Source organism: Molossus molossus, unplaced genomic scaffold, assembly GCF_014108415.1.
Source record: "Molossus molossus isolate mMolMol1 unplaced genomic scaffold, mMolMol1.p scaffold_m16_p_22, whole genome shotgun sequence".
NCBI lineage: Eukaryota > Metazoa > Chordata > Mammalia > Chiroptera > Molossidae > Molossus > Molossus molossus.
The window spans coordinates 24,046,421-24,064,940 of record NW_023425358.1 but is presented as its reverse complement, the minus strand read 5'-3'; the positions used below and the strand labels follow the sequence as shown (position 1 = coordinate 24,064,940).

The 18,520-nt window shown below is 52.3% G+C and overlaps 1 protein-coding gene across 4 annotated transcripts in view; it reads right to left on the bottom strand.

The window, feature by feature from the left end:
• Positions 1-17,701, bottom strand: part of TPST2 (tyrosylprotein sulfotransferase 2) — a 49,729-nt gene extending 32,028 nt beyond the window's left edge. Inside the window, exons 1-2 of one of the 4 annotated variants that reach the window (XM_036276298.1) lie at positions 17,626-17,701; positions 13,939-14,086 (exon numbers count right to left, since the gene is read on the bottom strand). The gene's annotated coding sequence lies outside the window, so the exon portion shown is untranslated. Of the gene's footprint in view, positions 1-13,938; positions 14,087-15,282; positions 15,409-17,625 lie in introns of those variants that run through there. The other 3 variants (XM_036276299.1, XM_036276296.1, XM_036276302.1) reach the window with 3 other exon arrangements.
• Positions 17,702-18,520: the final 819 nt, after the last annotated feature.

The following is an 18,520-nucleotide window of genomic DNA, read 5'->3' as shown; positions in this document are numbered from 1 at the left end:
AGAAAGACAAATACCATAGGATTTCATTTATATGTGGGCTCTAAAACGCAAATGAACATACACAACAGAAACAAACTCATAGCTACAGAGAACATTTTCGTGGTCGCCAGAAAGGAGGGGATTTGGGGGGATCAATGAAAAGGTGAAAGGGATTAAGAAGTACAACTTGCGAGTTATAAAAACAGTCACGGGGCTGTCAAGTACAACACTGGAAATACAATCAATAACATGGTAGTGACCATGGATGGTGCCAGACAGGTACTAGACTTAGCGGGGTGATCCTAAGTTATACAGATGTCTAAGCACCAAGTTGTAACCTGAAACTAATATAATATTGTTTGTCAATTGTAATTGAAAAACAGTTTTTTAACTTTTAAAGAAATTTAATCCTGGATTTTATTTCGCCCACAATGTCCTTGGCAGAGCAGATGTGGAAGCTGAACATACGTCTCCTCGACAACCCAGCAACTCCACCAGTAAAATGCACATCAATTAGAAATACAACGAGCTGCTCACCGACGGACACACTGAAATGTTCCCAGCAGCACTCTCTGCAATGGCCCCCGCCAACTGGAGACCGCGCAACTATCCATTAACAAGAGAATGAATAAATAAGTACAAATCAATAAACGTATACTGAACAGCCAGGAGAAACAGGCCAGAACGTCATACTATAGTACGGATAAATCTCAGATGTCACGTTGCGCGAAAGAAGCCGATACAAGAGTGTGTGTGTTTTTATGTATGCAAAGTACTTTGGATGTATATAAAGTGAGGGGCAAGCCGAATGACCCCCTACGAGGGAACTCCAGGATGGGGGTTACCCTTGGGGGAAACATGACTGGCGGGGGCACAGGCATCTCGAGGGGGCAGGGGGGTATGTGCTTTGAAAATTTATGGAGCTGCGCACTTACGATGTTTGCACCTTTCTCTAGGTATGATAGATTTCAGTAAAAATGGTCTCAAAGGACCACACTTTGTCGAACACGGAGGAATGATGTTGCTGGCTGGGTGTCCTGTCCTCCCACACACACCTTTCCCGGCTGCCCACAGAGAAACACACAGGACTCTATTCATTTATTCAATCAACACTTGCTGGCTCTCCCAGGGCTCGGCACGGTGCCGGGTGCCGGGAACATAAAGGTGAATTGAGCCACAGCCTCCGATCGTGCCACCCACACCCCAGTTCTTGGCACATACACTGCAAAGCCCACATACAATCAATGTGCAGCCAGGCTGAGGAGGCTTTTGATCAGAGGCCAAGGAGGTGATGTCTACTTGTCTTCCTCTCTCCCGCCCGACCACCCCTTGGTGCGTGACAACTTTCAGACTTTTTCCTTTCACTGGGCCAGGACATGTGGGCACAGACAGGAGCTCCGTACTCTGCTACTTGTCTCTGCCACCTCCCTCCCGCCAGGTGGCTTTCCTCTTTTCCTGAAGGCTGATGACTCCTGGACTGTCATCTCCAGCCCAAGCCTCTTTCCTCAAAGCCAGACTCAGGTGTCGGTGGCTCCCGGTCACCTCCGCTTGCGCACTGAGCTGGCTGCTAGAACTTCCTGCAGCCAACGCTGATCTCCTGGTTTGCCCCGCGACGGTCCACCGCAGCTGGCAGCAGCTCACTCTGCTTCGGCCCAGAGCCTCCAAGGCAGCAGAGAGCCTCACATTCTCTCTCAATCCCACCCCGATCCAACCCAGCCGCAAACCCTGTCAGCTGCGCCTTTAAAACCGAGCCAGGCACTGATTTCTTGGACGGGACGCTCAAGGCACAGGTGACCAAAGAAAAAGTAGACAAACTGGACTTCATGAAAATGAAAATATTGTGTGCATCAAAAGACACTATCCACAGAGTTAAAAAAAAACAACCCACAGACGGGAGAAAATATTTGCAAATCATACTTCTGATAAGGGATGAATATCCAGACACCCTAAAACTCAACAAAGCCAACCTGATTAAACAATGAGCAAAGGACTTAAACAGACATTTCTCTAAAGAAGGAATTTCACATGTGAATGACCAATAGCACATGGAAAGGTGCTCAAGGTCGCTAATCATCAGGGAAATGCCAATCACAACCGCAATGAGCTACTATCAGGAAACAGACACAAGTGCTGGAGGGCGTGTCGAGAAATGGAGACCCCTGTGCACTGCTCGTGGGAATGTGACGTGGTACAGGTGTTATGAAAAACAGTACGGCAGTTGCTCATATCATTAACAGAACTGTCGTATAGCCCAGTAATGCCACTGTGGGGAATATACCCAGAATCAAAAGTGGGGTCTGAGATATTTTACATCCAAGTTCAGAGCAGTATTATTCACACTGGCTTATTATTATTATTAATCCTCACCCAAGGATATTTTTCCATTGATTTTTTTAGATAGAGTGGGAGGGAGAGAGAGAGAGAAACATCGATGTGAGAGAGACACTTCGATTGGCTGCCTCCTAAACAACCCCAACCAGGGCCGGGCATTGAACCTGCAACCAAGGTACGTGCCCTTGACTGGGAATCAAACCCGAGGCTCTTTGGTCTACGGGCTGACACTCAAACCCAGTGGTTCTCAACCTTCCTAACCTGCGACCCTTCGATACAGTCCCTCATGCTGTCTGTGGGCGTATCTGCATGTGGGTGGACCCGCCTGGAGACGGATAGGGGACCGGCGTCTCGGTTCCTAAGACCATCGGAAATATGTGTTTTCTGATGGTCTTAAGTGACCCCTGTGAAAAGGTCGTTTGACCCCGAAAGGGGTCACGACCTACAGGTTGCGAACCGCTGAACTGCTGAGCCAAACTGGCCAGAGCTATCCACAATAGCTTAAATGTGAGAGCAACCTAAGTGTCCACCAAAGGACAAATGGATAAACAAATGTGGTCTATCCATACAATGGAATTATTATTCAGTCTCAAAAAGGACATTCTGATACATGCTACAACACAGCTGAACCTTGAGGACATTACGCTACGTGAAATAAGCCAGTAACAAAAGGACCAACCCTGATTCCACTTAACGAGGTGCCTAGATGGTCAAGTTCATAGAGACAGACAGTAGATGGTGGCTGCCAGGGCCCGGGGGCAGGGGAGCACGGGGAGTTGTTTAATGGGGACAGAGTTTCAATTTTTCAAGAGGAAACGAGCTATGGGGATGGATGGTGGTGATGTCTGCACGACAATGTGAATATACCACTTAAATGTACAATTAAAACTGGTTAAGATGGTAAATTTTATGTTATATGTATTGTAATACAATTTAGAAAAAAGGCCACCAGAGCCTGAACCCACCCACTTCACATCACTCTCACTTGTGGGGTGTCTGTGTTTTGTGCACCCCCGTCTCACCCCCCTGGTCTGAGGCCCCCTCATCTCTTGCCTGCGTAACTAATAACTGGCCTCCCTGGTTCTGCCCTGGACTCCTCAGTCCATTTCCAGTGAACAGCCAGTGATCACATGAAGAGGGAAATCAGGTCACAGCCCTCTTCGGCTCTGAATCCTCCCATGGCTCCCACTTTACTCAGAAAGAGCCAGTCCCTTGCCCTGGCTGGTTTGGCTCAGCGGTTAGAATGTCGGCCCACGGTCCAGAGAGACCCAGGTTCGGTTCCCGCTAAGGGCACGTACCTCAGTCACAGTTTGTCCCCAGTCCCGGTTGGAGTCATATGGATGGCAACCACTCGATGTGTCTCTCTCACATCGATGTTTCCCTCTCTCTCTTCCTCCCTCTCTCCCTCCCGCTCTATCTGAAGATGAACGCAAAAGTGTCCTCGGGTGAGGATTAAAAAAGAAGAAAAAGAAAAAAAGCAGTCCCCATAACGTCTGCAGGCCTACAGGCACCACCCCACCCTCCTTTCCGTCCTCACCCTCCACCGGCCCCACCTCGCTCTCCCCCAGCCACAAGACTCCCTTGCTGTTCTTCACACACAAGCATGCCCCCTTGGCCCGAGCTGTCCCCGCTGTTGGGCCACTCATTCCCCAGACAGCCACCTAGGCTTCCGGGACTTTCTCTTCCCACTGCCCATTTAATACTGCAAGCTGCATTCCCGACCTCTTTACCCTGTATCATTTTTCTTTTTTTTCCTTTTAAGCATTTACCACCTTTTAACAGAGAAATAGCTCTCTACTAGCTGAGATTGATAAATTAACAGGATATATGCCTTAAGATGTTGCTGGGGAGAGCATGCCTGAGAACGAAGCAATCACAGAAGAAAGCCCATCTAAGAAACAGAGCAAGAGAGCGTCCTAGTACACTGCAGCACCTGGATACAGCTGTACCTGAAGGTAATCCATCTTTGGCCTTTCCATTTACCTAAGCCAATACATTCCTTCATTCGCTACTATTTGAAATTAGGATTCTACCACTCACAGCCAACTCATACAGACACATAACAGGCTCTTTTAACCTCTGCATCCTTACCACTCAAGATCTTCTCCCAGACCCCAGCATGATTTTAAAAATAAAAAAAAATGTTTTGACGAAACTAAGCAAATTGATTTCCAAAGTCTTATTTCCAAGCTCAGGATGGCTGCAGCCAGCTAACCTCTCTCACTTCTGTCCCCAGCTGATGAATTTGAGTTTTCCAACTGCAGAATCTCCTGACACAAAGGTCCTTACACAAAGGTCGAAAGATTGCTCTGATCCTTTTTGCTGAGCAAGTTCTTGGGTAACTTCCTCCTTCCTCTGTCCCAGTTGTAGTTTATGGTCTTGTTGACTGTGTTACCTTCCACTTTGTTGTGGGGGTTTTGAAATGGCTGGCGGCCAAAAGTTGGAAAAGCTTGACCAAGAACAAAGCAAGCAAGTAGTAAGTGCTTGCTGGATGTAATGTCGCCCGGATGTGATGTTCCCAGATAAGACGATGGAAACCTTCTTTTGTGGTTCATTCCAGCATTAGGCTTACATCCAGGTCATCTTTTAGGCAGGGGTGGCGGGTGCTACTTGGGTGGGGGTTTTAAGAGCACAATTTGCAGGCCTGGTTCTGAGGCAGCACACAGTGGAGAATCCAGTTTCCCAGGGCACTGACCTGCCCCTCTGCCTCCCTCTGGGGAAAAAACACAGCCCAGGGCTGGGAGACCCTCCTTTCTTTCCCCTGCTCCCAGAACATCAGGAGAGGAAGAATTTCAAAGGCTTCAAGAGCTGCTCAGAACAAAAACAATGGAAAACAACAACATAAACAAGGAGAAACCCATGAGGAAGAAGAGGCATCTCCTTATGGTTACGTGTCTTCTAGGCCTGACTTGGAGCGACTGAATGGCCTTTTCCTACAGAAAAATAGTTTGGGACTCCGAGGGGGCTTGGGGCCGGGTTGGAAAGTATTTCCATCTGCAGACCTGCCTGGACATTGCCAGGAACAAGGTCAGGGAGCAAAATGCTGTGTGAGAGCCTCTGAATGTCTCCGAGCCTCAGTTTCCTCTTCTGTAAAATGGGTCAACGACACCGTCCTTGTTGTTATTGGAATCACTGAGCACCTCTCTGCATCAGGCACCATATAATCTTATCTATAATCATCACAGCCACCCAAGAGATGATCGCTATTATGATACCCATTTTATAGGTGAGGAAACTGAGGCCCAGCAAGAGCAAGCGCTAGCCAAGGTCTCAGAGTGTGTGGACAAGCCAGCTGGCACTCCAACTCAAGTGTGTCTAACTCAGAAGGCCCCATTGCCCGCCCCCATCAGGGCTCCTCCTGCCTCCTAGGCCATGGTGCCGCTTCAATGACATCACAAAGATAAACATGCACCTATTTGCTCCAAAGCTGGCAAGTCATAGGTACTTTAGGTATTTGAGAAATGAATGGCTAGAGACAGACGCAAGTCCCTGGAGTCCTCATCATCGCTTTGTCCACGCTCTCCCTATCCCTAGCGGAGCAGGTGCCACAGAGCAGAGCTGGGGAAAGGTGGCTGAGTAATCCTCTTCTTTCAATGAAGGAGCACATACCTGAGGGTCTCGCCCTCCAGAATGTGGGCTCCCAACCAGGGGTCTGGCTGTGCCCATCACTTCCTGCCCCAACCTCAGTCCTACCAGGAACTTGCCACCCACCAGCTGACCCCACCAGAAAGGAGCCGGGGGGAGCCCTCCCTTCCCACCCACTCTTGTGGGGCTTCATGCCACACGGGTTTGCTAGAGCATACGATGAGAAGATGTACTGTGAACCTCCCCGCCCTGTACAGCCAGGACCACCAGGGACTCTAGCAGGAAGACATGCTCCCTGACCTCTGGGGTTCAAGGCAAAACCCGAGTCATCCTCACCTGGCCCAGGCCCCGTCCGCCTCACCTCCTATCACTCACCTATAGGAGTCCTGAGCCCCCCAGATGGAGGGTCTGGTTTGAATCCCACTCCTCCACTTCCCCAGGTAAGTGGCCCAATTCCTGGGTGCCCCATTATTCTCATCTGAAAATGGAAATATTAAAGTGCCTCCCTGGGGAGTGAGATGCTTGCTACCTAGGAGGCTCGTAGCAGAGTAGAACAAGATAAACCTGCCTGGACTATGTTGTTCGCCCATTTCACAGACGTGGAAACTGAGGCTCAAGGAAGTCCAAGGACTCTCCCCACACTAAGACATCAATCATCACTGGCCATGACTATCATGACTCTGACATCAACTGTCCCTGTTACTGGCACTACTCATTCTTCCCAAAAACCTCCCTTCCCTGTCCGCCGCCTCTAACAATGACAGTAATATTAATAATAGTAATAATCATAGAACCAGTTGCCGAGGGCCTCTTGTTTGCACTCCATGTGTGTGCCTTCCTGTGATGGTTAATTGTAGGGGTCAACCTGGCTGCACTAGGGATGCCCAGAGAGCCGGTAAAACATGATTTCTGAGTGTGCCTGGGAGGGTGTCTCTGGAAGGGACTAACCTTTGAGTTGGCAGACTGAGTGGAGATCACCTTGGCAGTGTGGGTGGCACCATCTAAGTGGTTAAGAGCCGAAACCAAGCGATAGGCGGGCAGGAGGCCGCTTTGTTCTCTCTGCGTGAGCTGGGACCTCCATCTTCTGCCCTTGGCCATGCCTGCCCCTGGTTTGCAGACCTCTGGACTTGGCTTGAATTCCACCAGCAGCTTTCCTGAGTCTCCAGCTTGCAGATGGCAGGCCATGGGACCTCTCGGCCTCCGTACCTGGGGAACCGATTCCTGTCCCAGAGCCTCTCTGATGTGTCTGGACATCCTACTGCTCCTGTTTCCCTGGAGAACCTCACTCATCTCCCTTCCTGTTCAGCTCGCCCCCCAAAACGGCAGCTCCCCAGGGCAGGGACGGGCTGCCCTGCTCACAGCTGGATCCTGGTGCCTGGCACGCAGTCTGGACACAAAAGGTGCTCAGTATTTGCTGCGTAGGTGAGACTCCACTGAATCGTCACAAGACCCACTGATGTAAGTGATGGTAGTATCATTTTTTAAAACTATGTTTTTATTGATTTTTTTTTAAGAGAGAGAACATCGATGTGAAAAACACTGGTTGGCTGCCTCGCACACCAGGAATCAAGCCTGAAATTGAACCTGTGATCTTTCAGTGCATGGGACGCCCAGGGCGGAGGTATCATTTCAAAGGGAAGATGTGAAGGGCACAGATAAGAAAAGTACCAAAGGCTGCACAGCACTAAATGATAAAACTGAGATTTGAACCTGCGGCTTTCGGATGCCAAGCACCACCCCTTACAAATTAGGGAAATCCCACAGCCCGATGGGTGCTGCCCAGAGCCTCGGAAGCCTTTCCTGCCCCTGCTCTGCTGCCTAGGGGGCCTGGCCTCTGTGCACACAGCACGGCTGCAGTTTGGGGTACTGTTCCCAGGAGACCTTCTTTGTGGTGGCAAAACCCCGAGAAGTCAGATCTGAAGGGGCCTGTGGGTCAGCGCAGGAGACTGACAGCCGCTAACTGGACAGTCATGGGAATGAAGTAAGAGCTAGTTTAGGGGAATGAGTAAGTCGTGTGACCGGGAGGTCAGAGGAAGGGACAGTGGATCCCAGCTGGGGCAGGGCTGGGGGCGGGAGGCAGGAATCTGAGCAGAGTGTAAAAGGGTATGGGCAGCGTTTGAACAGGTGTGGAGGTTGGGGACGCAGCCCAGGTGGAGGGAAGAACTTGGGCAGAGAAGCCTAGAGGCGAGAAAGTGCACTGGGAATTGAATTGGGGCATGGCAAAGGATTCTATGTAAACGGAGCAATCTTGGGGGTGGGGGGGGCAATAGGTAAGTAACAATAGTAATAAAAGTAACAACAGTAGTAACAGCACACACACAGTGCTTACTCCAGGCGTTACTCTACAGGGGATGGGGGAGCCACCCCCGTTCTGCACTTCAAAGCTACGTGCGTGATCCTGCGCAAGTCACCCGGATCCTCTAGCCTCCTGCCCCGCCTGTGAGGAGGCTGGACTCTGTTTCTATCTGCTTTCTCCCCAAACTAGCCTCCTGCCCCGCCTGTGAGGAGGCTGGACTCTGTTTCTATCTGCTTTCTCCCCAAACTAGCCTCCTGCCCCGCCTGTGAGGAGGCTGGACTCTGTTTCTATCTGCTTTCTCCCCAAACTAGCCTCCTGCCCCGCCTGTGAGGAGGCTGGACTCTGTTTCTATCTGCTTTCTCCCCAAACTAGCCTCCTGCCTGCCCGTGAGGAGGCTGGACTGTTTCTATCTGCTTTCTCCCCAAACTCTTCGCGCGAGACAGGCACTGCTGGCCTATGTGCCCCAAAGGGGCAGTGAACACAGCATGGGGCCGCAGCGGGTGGCGTGGGGGCCCTGAGGCAGTGACCTGTGGCAGGGTCACACACCGCTTGCAGGCACCCGAGAGGCAGGGTCATCAACTCCCCACCCCAAGTGATGAGCCCTGCCCGAGCGCCCCAAACCAAATCAGACCCGAAGTTGTATCTAGCCCTCTGGCTGCCAGCCCAGGCTTCCTCTTCCTCCCCATAGCCCTGAAGGCAGTGGGGCCGGGGTGCGGGGTGAGGGGCCAGTGGGTGGTTAGGGGGTGGCATTCAGAAGGTCCTGCTGTCCCTTGAGCCTCCACCTCTTCACAGGTAAGTGGCCTACGACCTCTCCCACTCCAGCGGGCTTGAAGGGCTCCGAAGGTGCCGAGGCAGGATGTCACTCACAGCCAAAGGAAGTGGGACACATTTTTTCACAAGAGAAAGGAAGAGCTGTGCTTGCTGGCCTGTGCGAGGGAGGGGGTGGGGAGGGGAAGTCGCGCAGGAGGCAGGGAGGAAGAGAGACACACAGAGACCGAGAGAGCCAGAGAGACATGGGCAGAGATGGGAAGACACAGATGGGAAAGAGACATAAACAGGGAGACAAGGATGGGAAGGAGACAGAGAAAGACGAAAATAGAGACCCAAACAGACACAGGGGGAGGAGCAGCCGCAGCAGGACCTGAGCTACAACCTGCACCCTCACCTGCACCCCCACAGCGAACAGGGTCACCCCAGCCCCTCAGTCAGGACCCCCGAAGCCTCAGGAAAAGAGCAGAACACTGAGTGCCAGGTCACTCCTGCACTGACCCTCCCAGGCTCCCACCTCCTGGCAGGGGGCTCCCCAAATTCGCACCTGCTGAGAGCCACCTTCCCGATGTTGTCTACATCCACCTTTTCTCTCACTTAATATCTGTGTGAAATAGATTCAATATTTTCAAAGGAAACTATAACCCACTGGCTTAAATGAAAAACAAGCCATAAATAAAAAGCAGCTGCGGAAATCCACGCAAAGGAAGCAATCTCTAGGCCCCTGGCCGGAGGCTGCTGCCCACCCTGGGGGCCCAGGGGGAGCCCCGCAGGAGTCGGTCTTGGTTAAATGACAAAGTCTGGGGAGAAGCATTAAGCCAGCAGCAAACAGGCTTTGTCCTGACAGTCCTCAGAGTGGAGGGGACTTGGAGAGGAAAACCCTTTCAGTCTCCAGGGTGAAATCAAGGTTCCCTGGCCTGGCACCTGAGGCTGTGTTGTGACTTGACTCCTGCTGGCCTCCAGTTTTAACCCCTGACCTCTCGCCTTCAGCATACACACACAAACGTATTCGATCTCTGTGCCAAGAACCGAACCTGCAAGGCATGGCATCTCACACCGCCGAGCCTGCATCTGTGGTTCCCGCCCCTAGAAAACCTCCCTGACCTCCACCCAGCTACCTCCTGCTGGCACAATGTGTACACCCTCCTCCAGAAGCCTTCCCTGGCTGTCTCCCATCATCCCTTGCCAGTGTCCCCCGAAAAGCTTAGCACCCTGTGTGACCTCTCAGATGTAGAGGGGTGTGAATTCCCCGCATCCTCTCAGGACTCAGCATGGGCTACAGGTGATGAAATGGGAAAACACAAAGAAAAGAAGGCACCCTAACACCTTGGATAGATCCAAATCCAAACAAAACCCTCGCTGTGCTCTGTGCAAAAGTTCTAGGCAGAAGCTCCTGTGAAGACGGACGAGGCAACCTGGCTCCGATGGGCCCCGCCCACTCCGCAGTCCACTCCGGGCCAGTGCCCTGGCCCCTGTGAGCCCAGGTTTCTCATCCATAAAATGGACACAATAGTGTTACCTGTCATGGAGTTGAGCCAAGTACCCAGTAAGCACTCAAATATTAACTATAATCATTATTATTATTATGTTTTATCCTCACCCGAGGACATTTTTTTGCATTTATCTTCAGATAGAGCAGGAGGGAGAGGGAAGAGAGAGAGAAACATCGATGTGAGAGAGACACATCGAGTGGCTGCCACCCACACAACACCAACCGGGGCCAGGGACAAACTGCAACCGAGGTACATGCCCTCAGCAGGAACTGAACCCGGGTCTCTCTGATCCGCGGGCCGGTGCTCTAACCGCTGAGCCAAACCGGCCAGAACTATAATCATTATTTTAATCACCACCTTACACTCATCACACCACAAAACATAACTTTAAGGGGCCAAGGAATGATTGTATCAGGGGATGCCAGGCTTTCTGCAAAGGGCCCAATAATATTTTCGGTTTTGTGGATCACACGGTCTCTGCTGGAACTACTCAGCTCTGCCACAGAAGCAGTCACAAGGCCCCAAACCTGCTGAATCTGAATCTGCACTTTCACAAGGTCCCCTGGGGGCTGTGTGAGCATTCAAGTTTGAGAGGTGCTGCACCCAACTTCCTACCTTAGCACCTCGGGTCAGAGATGTGGGTCCCTCTTTTCTCATCTGATGCCTCCACCAGAAGGCACACTCCAGGAAAAGGGAGGCTGGGAGGCCTCTTAAATCCCGTTACCCACGTGTCCCTATTCATCAAGTAGGTACCCAGTGCTTACTATGAACAAGGCCCACTGCCAGGTGCTAGGGACACAGAGACTGTAGAGGGCGTCACTCAGTGGATGCCTGCGCAGTGATGGGACAGATGGGTGACCCCAGTGGGCAGCCTTTGGAGTTGGGCAGACCTGGGTTCAAATCCTGCTGCTGTTCCATCAGGCCTGTGTGATCTCGAGAAAGTGTCTCTGAGCTTCAGTCCTCGGGAAATGGGATGGCCTCCGCGGTCCTCGTGAGGACAGAGAAGGGGTACGAGACGGGTCCGGCGGCTGTGCAGATGTGTCGGGACACAAGCACATGCCACCAGTGCTCACAGCAGAGGCTCCGAGGCTGGCCGGCTGTCTCGCTGCGGCTTAGTTGAGGTCCTGAAGTCAGTAAGGGGGGATCCCGGGGCCCAGAGACAGGGGTTCCTCATCCGGGAGTGTGGAGCAGGGACAGCTCCCAGTATGTTAAAAGCCTCGAGGGTTTAGAGGCAGAAAAGGCGACAGGAGGCCTCAGAGAGCCTCTGGTGTCCTGGAAACAGCTGGAAGGACTCTCGGAGAACACGGAAACCAGTGGTTTAAACAGATGTTCTTAAAGCAATGGAAGTGCTCGTTCAAGGGACATCGGGCAGGTCTGTGGCGTCTTCAGAGCCCTGAAGACTGCAATGGGCCAGAGGGCCCTTCGGGTCAGGCAGGGCACCCACGTAACGGTGGAGGGTAGGGGGGACTCCGACCACCAGGAGAGCCCAGGCCATCTAAGCGGCAGCCTCAGGCCATTCCAGTTTGGCCCAAGCTCCTGAGTTTCCAAGAAGAGTGAGAAATTGGAATTATTCTCTAAAAATATTTGACTGTTGGCTTGATTGAAAATAAAACACCACGGGTGCCAAACCAAAGCCACCCTGTGGGTCGAAGCCATCGACGGGCAGCTTCTGTGAAGGCCCAACACACCCAATTCACAGGAGGGGAAAGCGAGTCTCGAAGAGGGGAAGCAGCTTGCCCGTGCGACGACGCAGTGATGTGCAAGCAGAGCGGGGACTCGGCTGCCCCCGAGCTCTTACCCACCCCCACCTGCTCACGAGGGCGGGAGAGGCAGGGACCTAGGCTTCACAAGCCAAGAGCCGCTCGCTCTGTCCACCCAGGAAGGAGTGTGGACAGAGGGGCACAGATGAATGTTTCTTATTAATATATCATACTTTCACAACATAATGTATAATAATTATTATAAAATAACTGACATTTTCTGAGTGTTCCCTATGCACTGGGCATTCAGACAGGGTATCCACAGGGAGTGAGATGGTAATGAAGAACGTAGACTCTGGATTTAAATCCTGTCTCTCCCACCTCCTCGCTGGATGACTTTGTGCAAATTACTTCACCTCTCTGTGCCTCAGTCTGTCCATCTCATTGGGCTGTTGGGAGAATTAAATGAGCTAAAGTACACAAAATGCATTTATAATTACTGCCTTTTGACAGATGGCGCACAAAGGGACATGCTCCAGTCTAGGGAGGCTATCTGAACCGGGGCCCCACACTTTACCTGGTGGCAGGGTAGGTACTTTACCCCCACCCCCTCCTGTCCAAAAAGCCCGGGGCGGGGTCCCATCTGTACCTCTCTCTATGCTGCAGATGAAAACAGTGACACCTAGGGAAGGCGGCCAACGGCCTCAGACACACAAACCCTCTGTGGAGCAGCAGGATTCTAACCCAGACTCAAGCCTTTGAGCATGCGACCACTGAGCCTGCGTTCTGGCCACCTGCCTGCCCTCTGCCACAGCAGTCTGGGTCAAAAGTCTGGTTGATTCAAGAAGTCACTTGGCAACAGGCCGGATACCCGTCAATGAAGCTCCTCCCCCGACGACAGCCCCAGATACTCCCCGGGACACATAGGCACTACCCTCTAAGGTCCTTCCTGCAGTCTGGGGGGCTTGACCCAGCTCTCAGGCTGCTCTGAATGAACTACTCCACTTCCCACGAATCCTCCTCAGGCCACAGCCCAGGGTGGAGGACACCCGAGAAGGGGCATGTCAGGAGGCGGGCATTCCAGAACCTTCTCTGGAGTGGCCTCAGACAGGGCTGATGTGTTCACAGAGAGCAAGGGGCCTTGCACGCAGTAGGAAGAGGTGGAAAGTGGGGAGACCAGGAGCTGGAGCTACCCAGACAACTTCCACGATGCCTCACGGCCAATCCCAGCCACCAGTCCACACTCGGGCTTCCAAATCACCAATCCCAGCCACACACAACCTGCCACTCTTTCTACAAATCGATCCACAACGTCACATCGACAGTGCCCTATGACAGCCTTACTGCCTGCGCTCTGGTTCAGTCCATGCCCATTCCCCAGCAGGGCACACTGAGGCCCAGAGAGGGGCAGTCCCTTGCCTGCCTCCTCACCCGTTTCCATTTCCCCAGGCCGCCCTCCTGGTGCACAGAAACGCAGGATTTAAAAAGCACAAGGAAGGGAAAGCACGTGCAAATGAATAAAAGCAGAAGAGGCTGCACAGAGCCGCCAGAAGGTCTGGTCTCAAGTGCCTCACTAAGGCCACTCATGTGGCCAACAGGAGGAAAGTTTACCTTTAGAGTGGGCATGGGGGGCTTGGAGGGGGCACAGGCAGGACTAGATTCCCTTTTGAGGCCAAGGGACAGGCCTTCCTCGTGGGTTGAAGTCTAGGAAACCCAAAGGTCTCGCTGTCAAGGGGACCCCACCCTCACCCCGCTGGCCTGGGGTATGAAGGTCCAAGCAGCTTACCCCTTCCTTCGTCCTGCCCACAGGTCCCTAACAGGCACTGCCGGATTCTGTGCGGGTCCTAGGGCGGGTGCTGGAGCCCCTGGGTTCCTCACTGGCTCCTCCTGTCCCACGCAGAGCCTGGCAGAATACCCCCAGCAAGTGTTTGTCACTGTCACAGAGAAACAAAGTGCACACACCTTGGGCTAAGTGCTTGGCAGGCTTAACCTGTTCCCCTGATAGTCCCCGAGATGTTGCTGGTGGCCTGCAGGGCACTCCTTATTCTGCTAATGAGGTACTTAATTTCATGCATATTAGAAAATAATTTATAACCAGCACATCAAAGCCAGTGATTTCAAAGATCGTAACTGCTTAAGAGAAGACTTAAATTTATATAAGATTATCGGAACCCTCCTATGCTGCTGGTGGGAATGTAACAGGGCGCAGCTGCTTTGGGAAACAATTTGGCAGTTCCTCAAAAGGTTAAACAAAGGATTACCATATGACCCAGCAATTCCACTCCCACGGATGTACCCTGGAGAATTGAAAACATATGTCCTTACAAACACTTATACATGAAGGTTCACAGCAGCACTATTCATAATGGCCAAAAAGAGGCAATAACCCAAGTGTCCATCAACTGATACATGATAAATAAAATGCCGTACAGCCATATAATAGAATACTATTCAGCTATAAAAACTAAGGAAGTACTAAAAGAAAGGGAAGTGTTGATGCTACGTGGATGAACCAGTTGCAAAAGTTCATACAATGCACGATTCACTTTACATGAAATGTCCAGCACAGGTAAATACAGACAGAAAGTAAATTCGTGATTGCCAGGGGATGGGGAGGAGGGATTGAGCAGTGACTGCTGATGTTTCTGGGGTTTCTTTTTCAGTGATGAAAATATTCTAGGATTAGATAGCCCCCCAAAACCACTAAATTGAATACATTAAAAGAATGAACTATATGGTCCAGCTGGTGTGGCTCAGTGGTTGAGCATCGACCCATGCACCAAGAGGTCGCCGGTTCGATTCCTGGTCAGGACACTTGCCCAGGTTGTGGGCCAAATCCCCGGTGGGGAGCATGCAGGAGGCGGCCAGTGGATGATCTCTCTCATCGATGTTTCTATCTCTCTCTCCTTCTCACTTCCTGTCTCTCTAAAATCAATAAAGAAAAAAAAAAACTTAAAAAAAAAAAAAGGATGAACTATATGGTATGTGAATGATATCTCAATGAAGCTGCTATAGAACAAATTACATGAGGTTTTTTAAAAGAAGGTGATATAAACATATATATTAAGTAAATAATATAACAATTGGGGTCTGACGGGGTAAAATGGTTACTAAATGGACCCAACATTACCATCGTGGAAGCAGAGGCTGGGTAAGGAAGAAGGACTCGCTCAGGCCACATCACTACTAAACCACAGTGAGCCATGCCTACATGTGTCCAAATCCAGAAGCTTGGCGTAACCATCCGGCAACCCGGCTGGAATGAAAGGATATGAGAGGTGTCCACAGCCCGTGTGGGAAACAGACCTGCAAGGAGGTTGGGGAGGTAAAGGCCCAGCTATCTCTGTGGGGTTCAAAACAGGAAGCACCCAACAATGCCTGGGGAGTGCCAGAGAAGGCTTCCAGGAGGGGGTGCTACTGAGATAGCTTCTGAAGGATGACTAGGATTTTATCAGCCCCTGCTCCAGCACCCCTATAGGACCTGAAGTCAGGAAGTCTGAGGGTGAGTTTAAGCCCTGCCACAACCTAGCTGCGGGACCTAGGGTCACGACCTCTCTAAACCTGTTTCCCCATCTGTAAAAGGAGAAGGGGCAAGGTTAGAGGCACAGTGCTTTCGAAGGACTGCTGAACCCTTCCTCCAGAGGGGACCGGCCTTTGAGTGGGAAAGCCAGACCTCGACCTTGGTCCCACCCAATAATAAAGACTCTGCCCAGACATCCATAGAATCAGCAGCCCGAGGGCTCTGGCGGACCCAGCAGGAGCCTGCAGACCCAGTCCAGAGCTGTGGCCAGGGTCATTTCTGGCAGGTTGGTGTCTGAGCCTTCCTGGTTGTTACATTATTTTTTTATTATTATTTTATTTTAGAGAAAGAGCAAGGGAGAGGGAGAGACAGAAACATCGATGAGAGAGAACATCGATTGGCTGCCTCCTACATGCCCCCCACTGGGGATTGGGCCAACAACCTGGGCATGTGCCCTGACTAGGAATCGACCCAGTGACCTCTCAGTGCACGGGTCAATGCTCAACCACTGAGCCAGATGGTTGTTACATATTTTAGTATTACCCTTGGCTGTGGCAATGCACAGTAGGTAAGGTACCAGCAGCACCCAGCACTATTAGTTGCTGGGCCACCAGAGAAATGGTAATTTTTATCACCCTTAACTTCATTGAGCCTCTCAAGTTTGTTCTCCTCAGTCAAAGCCCAGCTAAAATTTATCCTTGTTCACGCTCACACCACCCCTTGCTTACTCCATCAAAGCTGAGACATTGAGGGTGTCTTGTTTACATGTTGCTTATTAAGTACTCTTAGGTCTCCAAGTACTTTTATGTCTAACTCCTTTGAGGGTTGATTTCAGATCTGATAAGGTTAAACGAGGTAAACCCATTTTGTAAAGTGGAACGTGGGACAGGAGGCGCTCCTTTTAGCCATTTGTCTACACTGGCACATGTGCAGGGCTGGAGCTCAGCTCACCGTGTATGTTCAGCAGCCAAAGTTGCTTGGCCCAATTCGCAGAAGCCCACCGAGGATTGCACGAATCCGTGAGCACTGCGGGCCGAGCACACACTTTCAGGTGACATATTGCATGCTTCTTGGGGCTGTAGCTGGTTGAAGGTTCCCCCACCCCACGTTCCAAAAGATATGCACATTGTATGTTTCTACCTGTTAGACTATAAACTACCATGGGACAGGTATCTTTGTCTTGCTTATTCACTGATGCCTACCCCAAGCGCACAGAACAGTGCCAGCACATGGTAGATGCTCAATAAATAAAGAAGACGACTCTGCCAGGGTCCAGCGCGCCCAGCCTCGGTGACCAGCCTCGGTGACCATGCCCCCAGTGCTGCCACTCTAGTCCCAGCTGCCTAAGGCACCTTCCGTCCAGCTCAGAGAGGCGGGGGAAGGCTGCCGGACGCTGGGATCCTTCGGCCAAATTTCGCCCCTCCTCCCGTGTGACCCCCAAGTTCACGAGGGCTTCCCCTACTCCAAGCTGTGGGCGCGCCCCTCCCCAGCCAGCGATTTCCGCCTCCCAATGTCTCCACTTTTGATACGCCTTGTAACTCCACGGCGGCAGCAAGTTAACTTCCACGCGCCCCCAGCCCGTCCCGGCGCCCGCCTGGGGGTCCCGCGCGCCGGGGAGGGGTCGGGGACTCGGATGGGGGTGACATGCCGCGTTCCCCCAACTCCCCGCCCCCCGCCACACACACACACACACACACACGGGGGAAGCGCGGGAATGGGGCCGGGTCTCTGCCGCACCGCACGGAAAGCGCTCGGGGCGCCGGGTGTGGGGATCCTCGAACCTCCCGCCCGCGCTGCCTCCTTGTCTGCTCTCAGCCCCGGAGCCCGGCAGCCCCGCCGGGCCCAAGGAAACCGCGAGGGCCAAGGGCTCCCCGGGGCCCGAGGCCGATCCGCAGGCGACCCCTTGCCGACGGCTGCCACCCAGGCCCCCCGCGCCGCCCCAGGGCCACCTACCGTGCGGAGACGCGGCGAGGCGGCCCGTGCGACCAGCGAGCGACTCCCGGCTCGCCAGCCGCCCGGGCCGGGTGAGGGAGGGGAGACACCCGCGCGGGGGCGGGGCCGCGGCGCCGTGACGTTGCGCGGGGGCGGGCCCGGGATGTGGCTCCGCCCACGGCTCCGCCCCGCCCCGCCCGTCGCTCCGGGCCACGCGGTGGGGCGGGGCGGCCTGGAGAGCTGACCCCCACCCCGGCCAGGGTCTGACTGCTGGCTTATCCCCGGACCACCTGTCCTCCTGAGGCTGCTCTGGTTAAGAAAGTTACCTTCTGTGTATAAGAAGCGAGGGGGATGGTCGCCAAGAAGTGGTGTGAGAGAAGGAAACTAGACTAGACCCTGGGCAGCGTGCATTTAAGCTACTGTTAGTATAAAACAAAGAAAGAAAGAAGGAGGGAATATTGATACATACATTCAAATATAGCCGTGGTTAAGGAGGAGGCGATTTTGCCCTCCCCTCCCCGACCCTCAGGGACTTTATGCAATGTCTGAAGACATTTTTGGTTGTCATAATTGGGAGGGGGTGGTTGTCATACTGGCATCTAGCGGATAGAGGCCTGGGATGCTGCTAAATGTCCTACAATGAACAGGACAGTCCCCTCCCTCCACTCAAATGTAGGTTGTGTTGAGGTAGAGAAAGCCTGGTATACGTGAATAAAAGGAAACTGGAAGCTGGTAGATCTCAGCTCAGTCTAAGACATTTAACTTCTCTGTGCCTCTGTTTCTCCTTCTGTAAAATGGCATTATAGCTCTATCTGTGCATAAATGCACCTGCACTGAATACCTGACAGAAAGAGAGAAAGGAGTGCTGGCATACTTTTCACCGTGAACCTGTGTTCTTTGTTCCGTTTAAATTTTT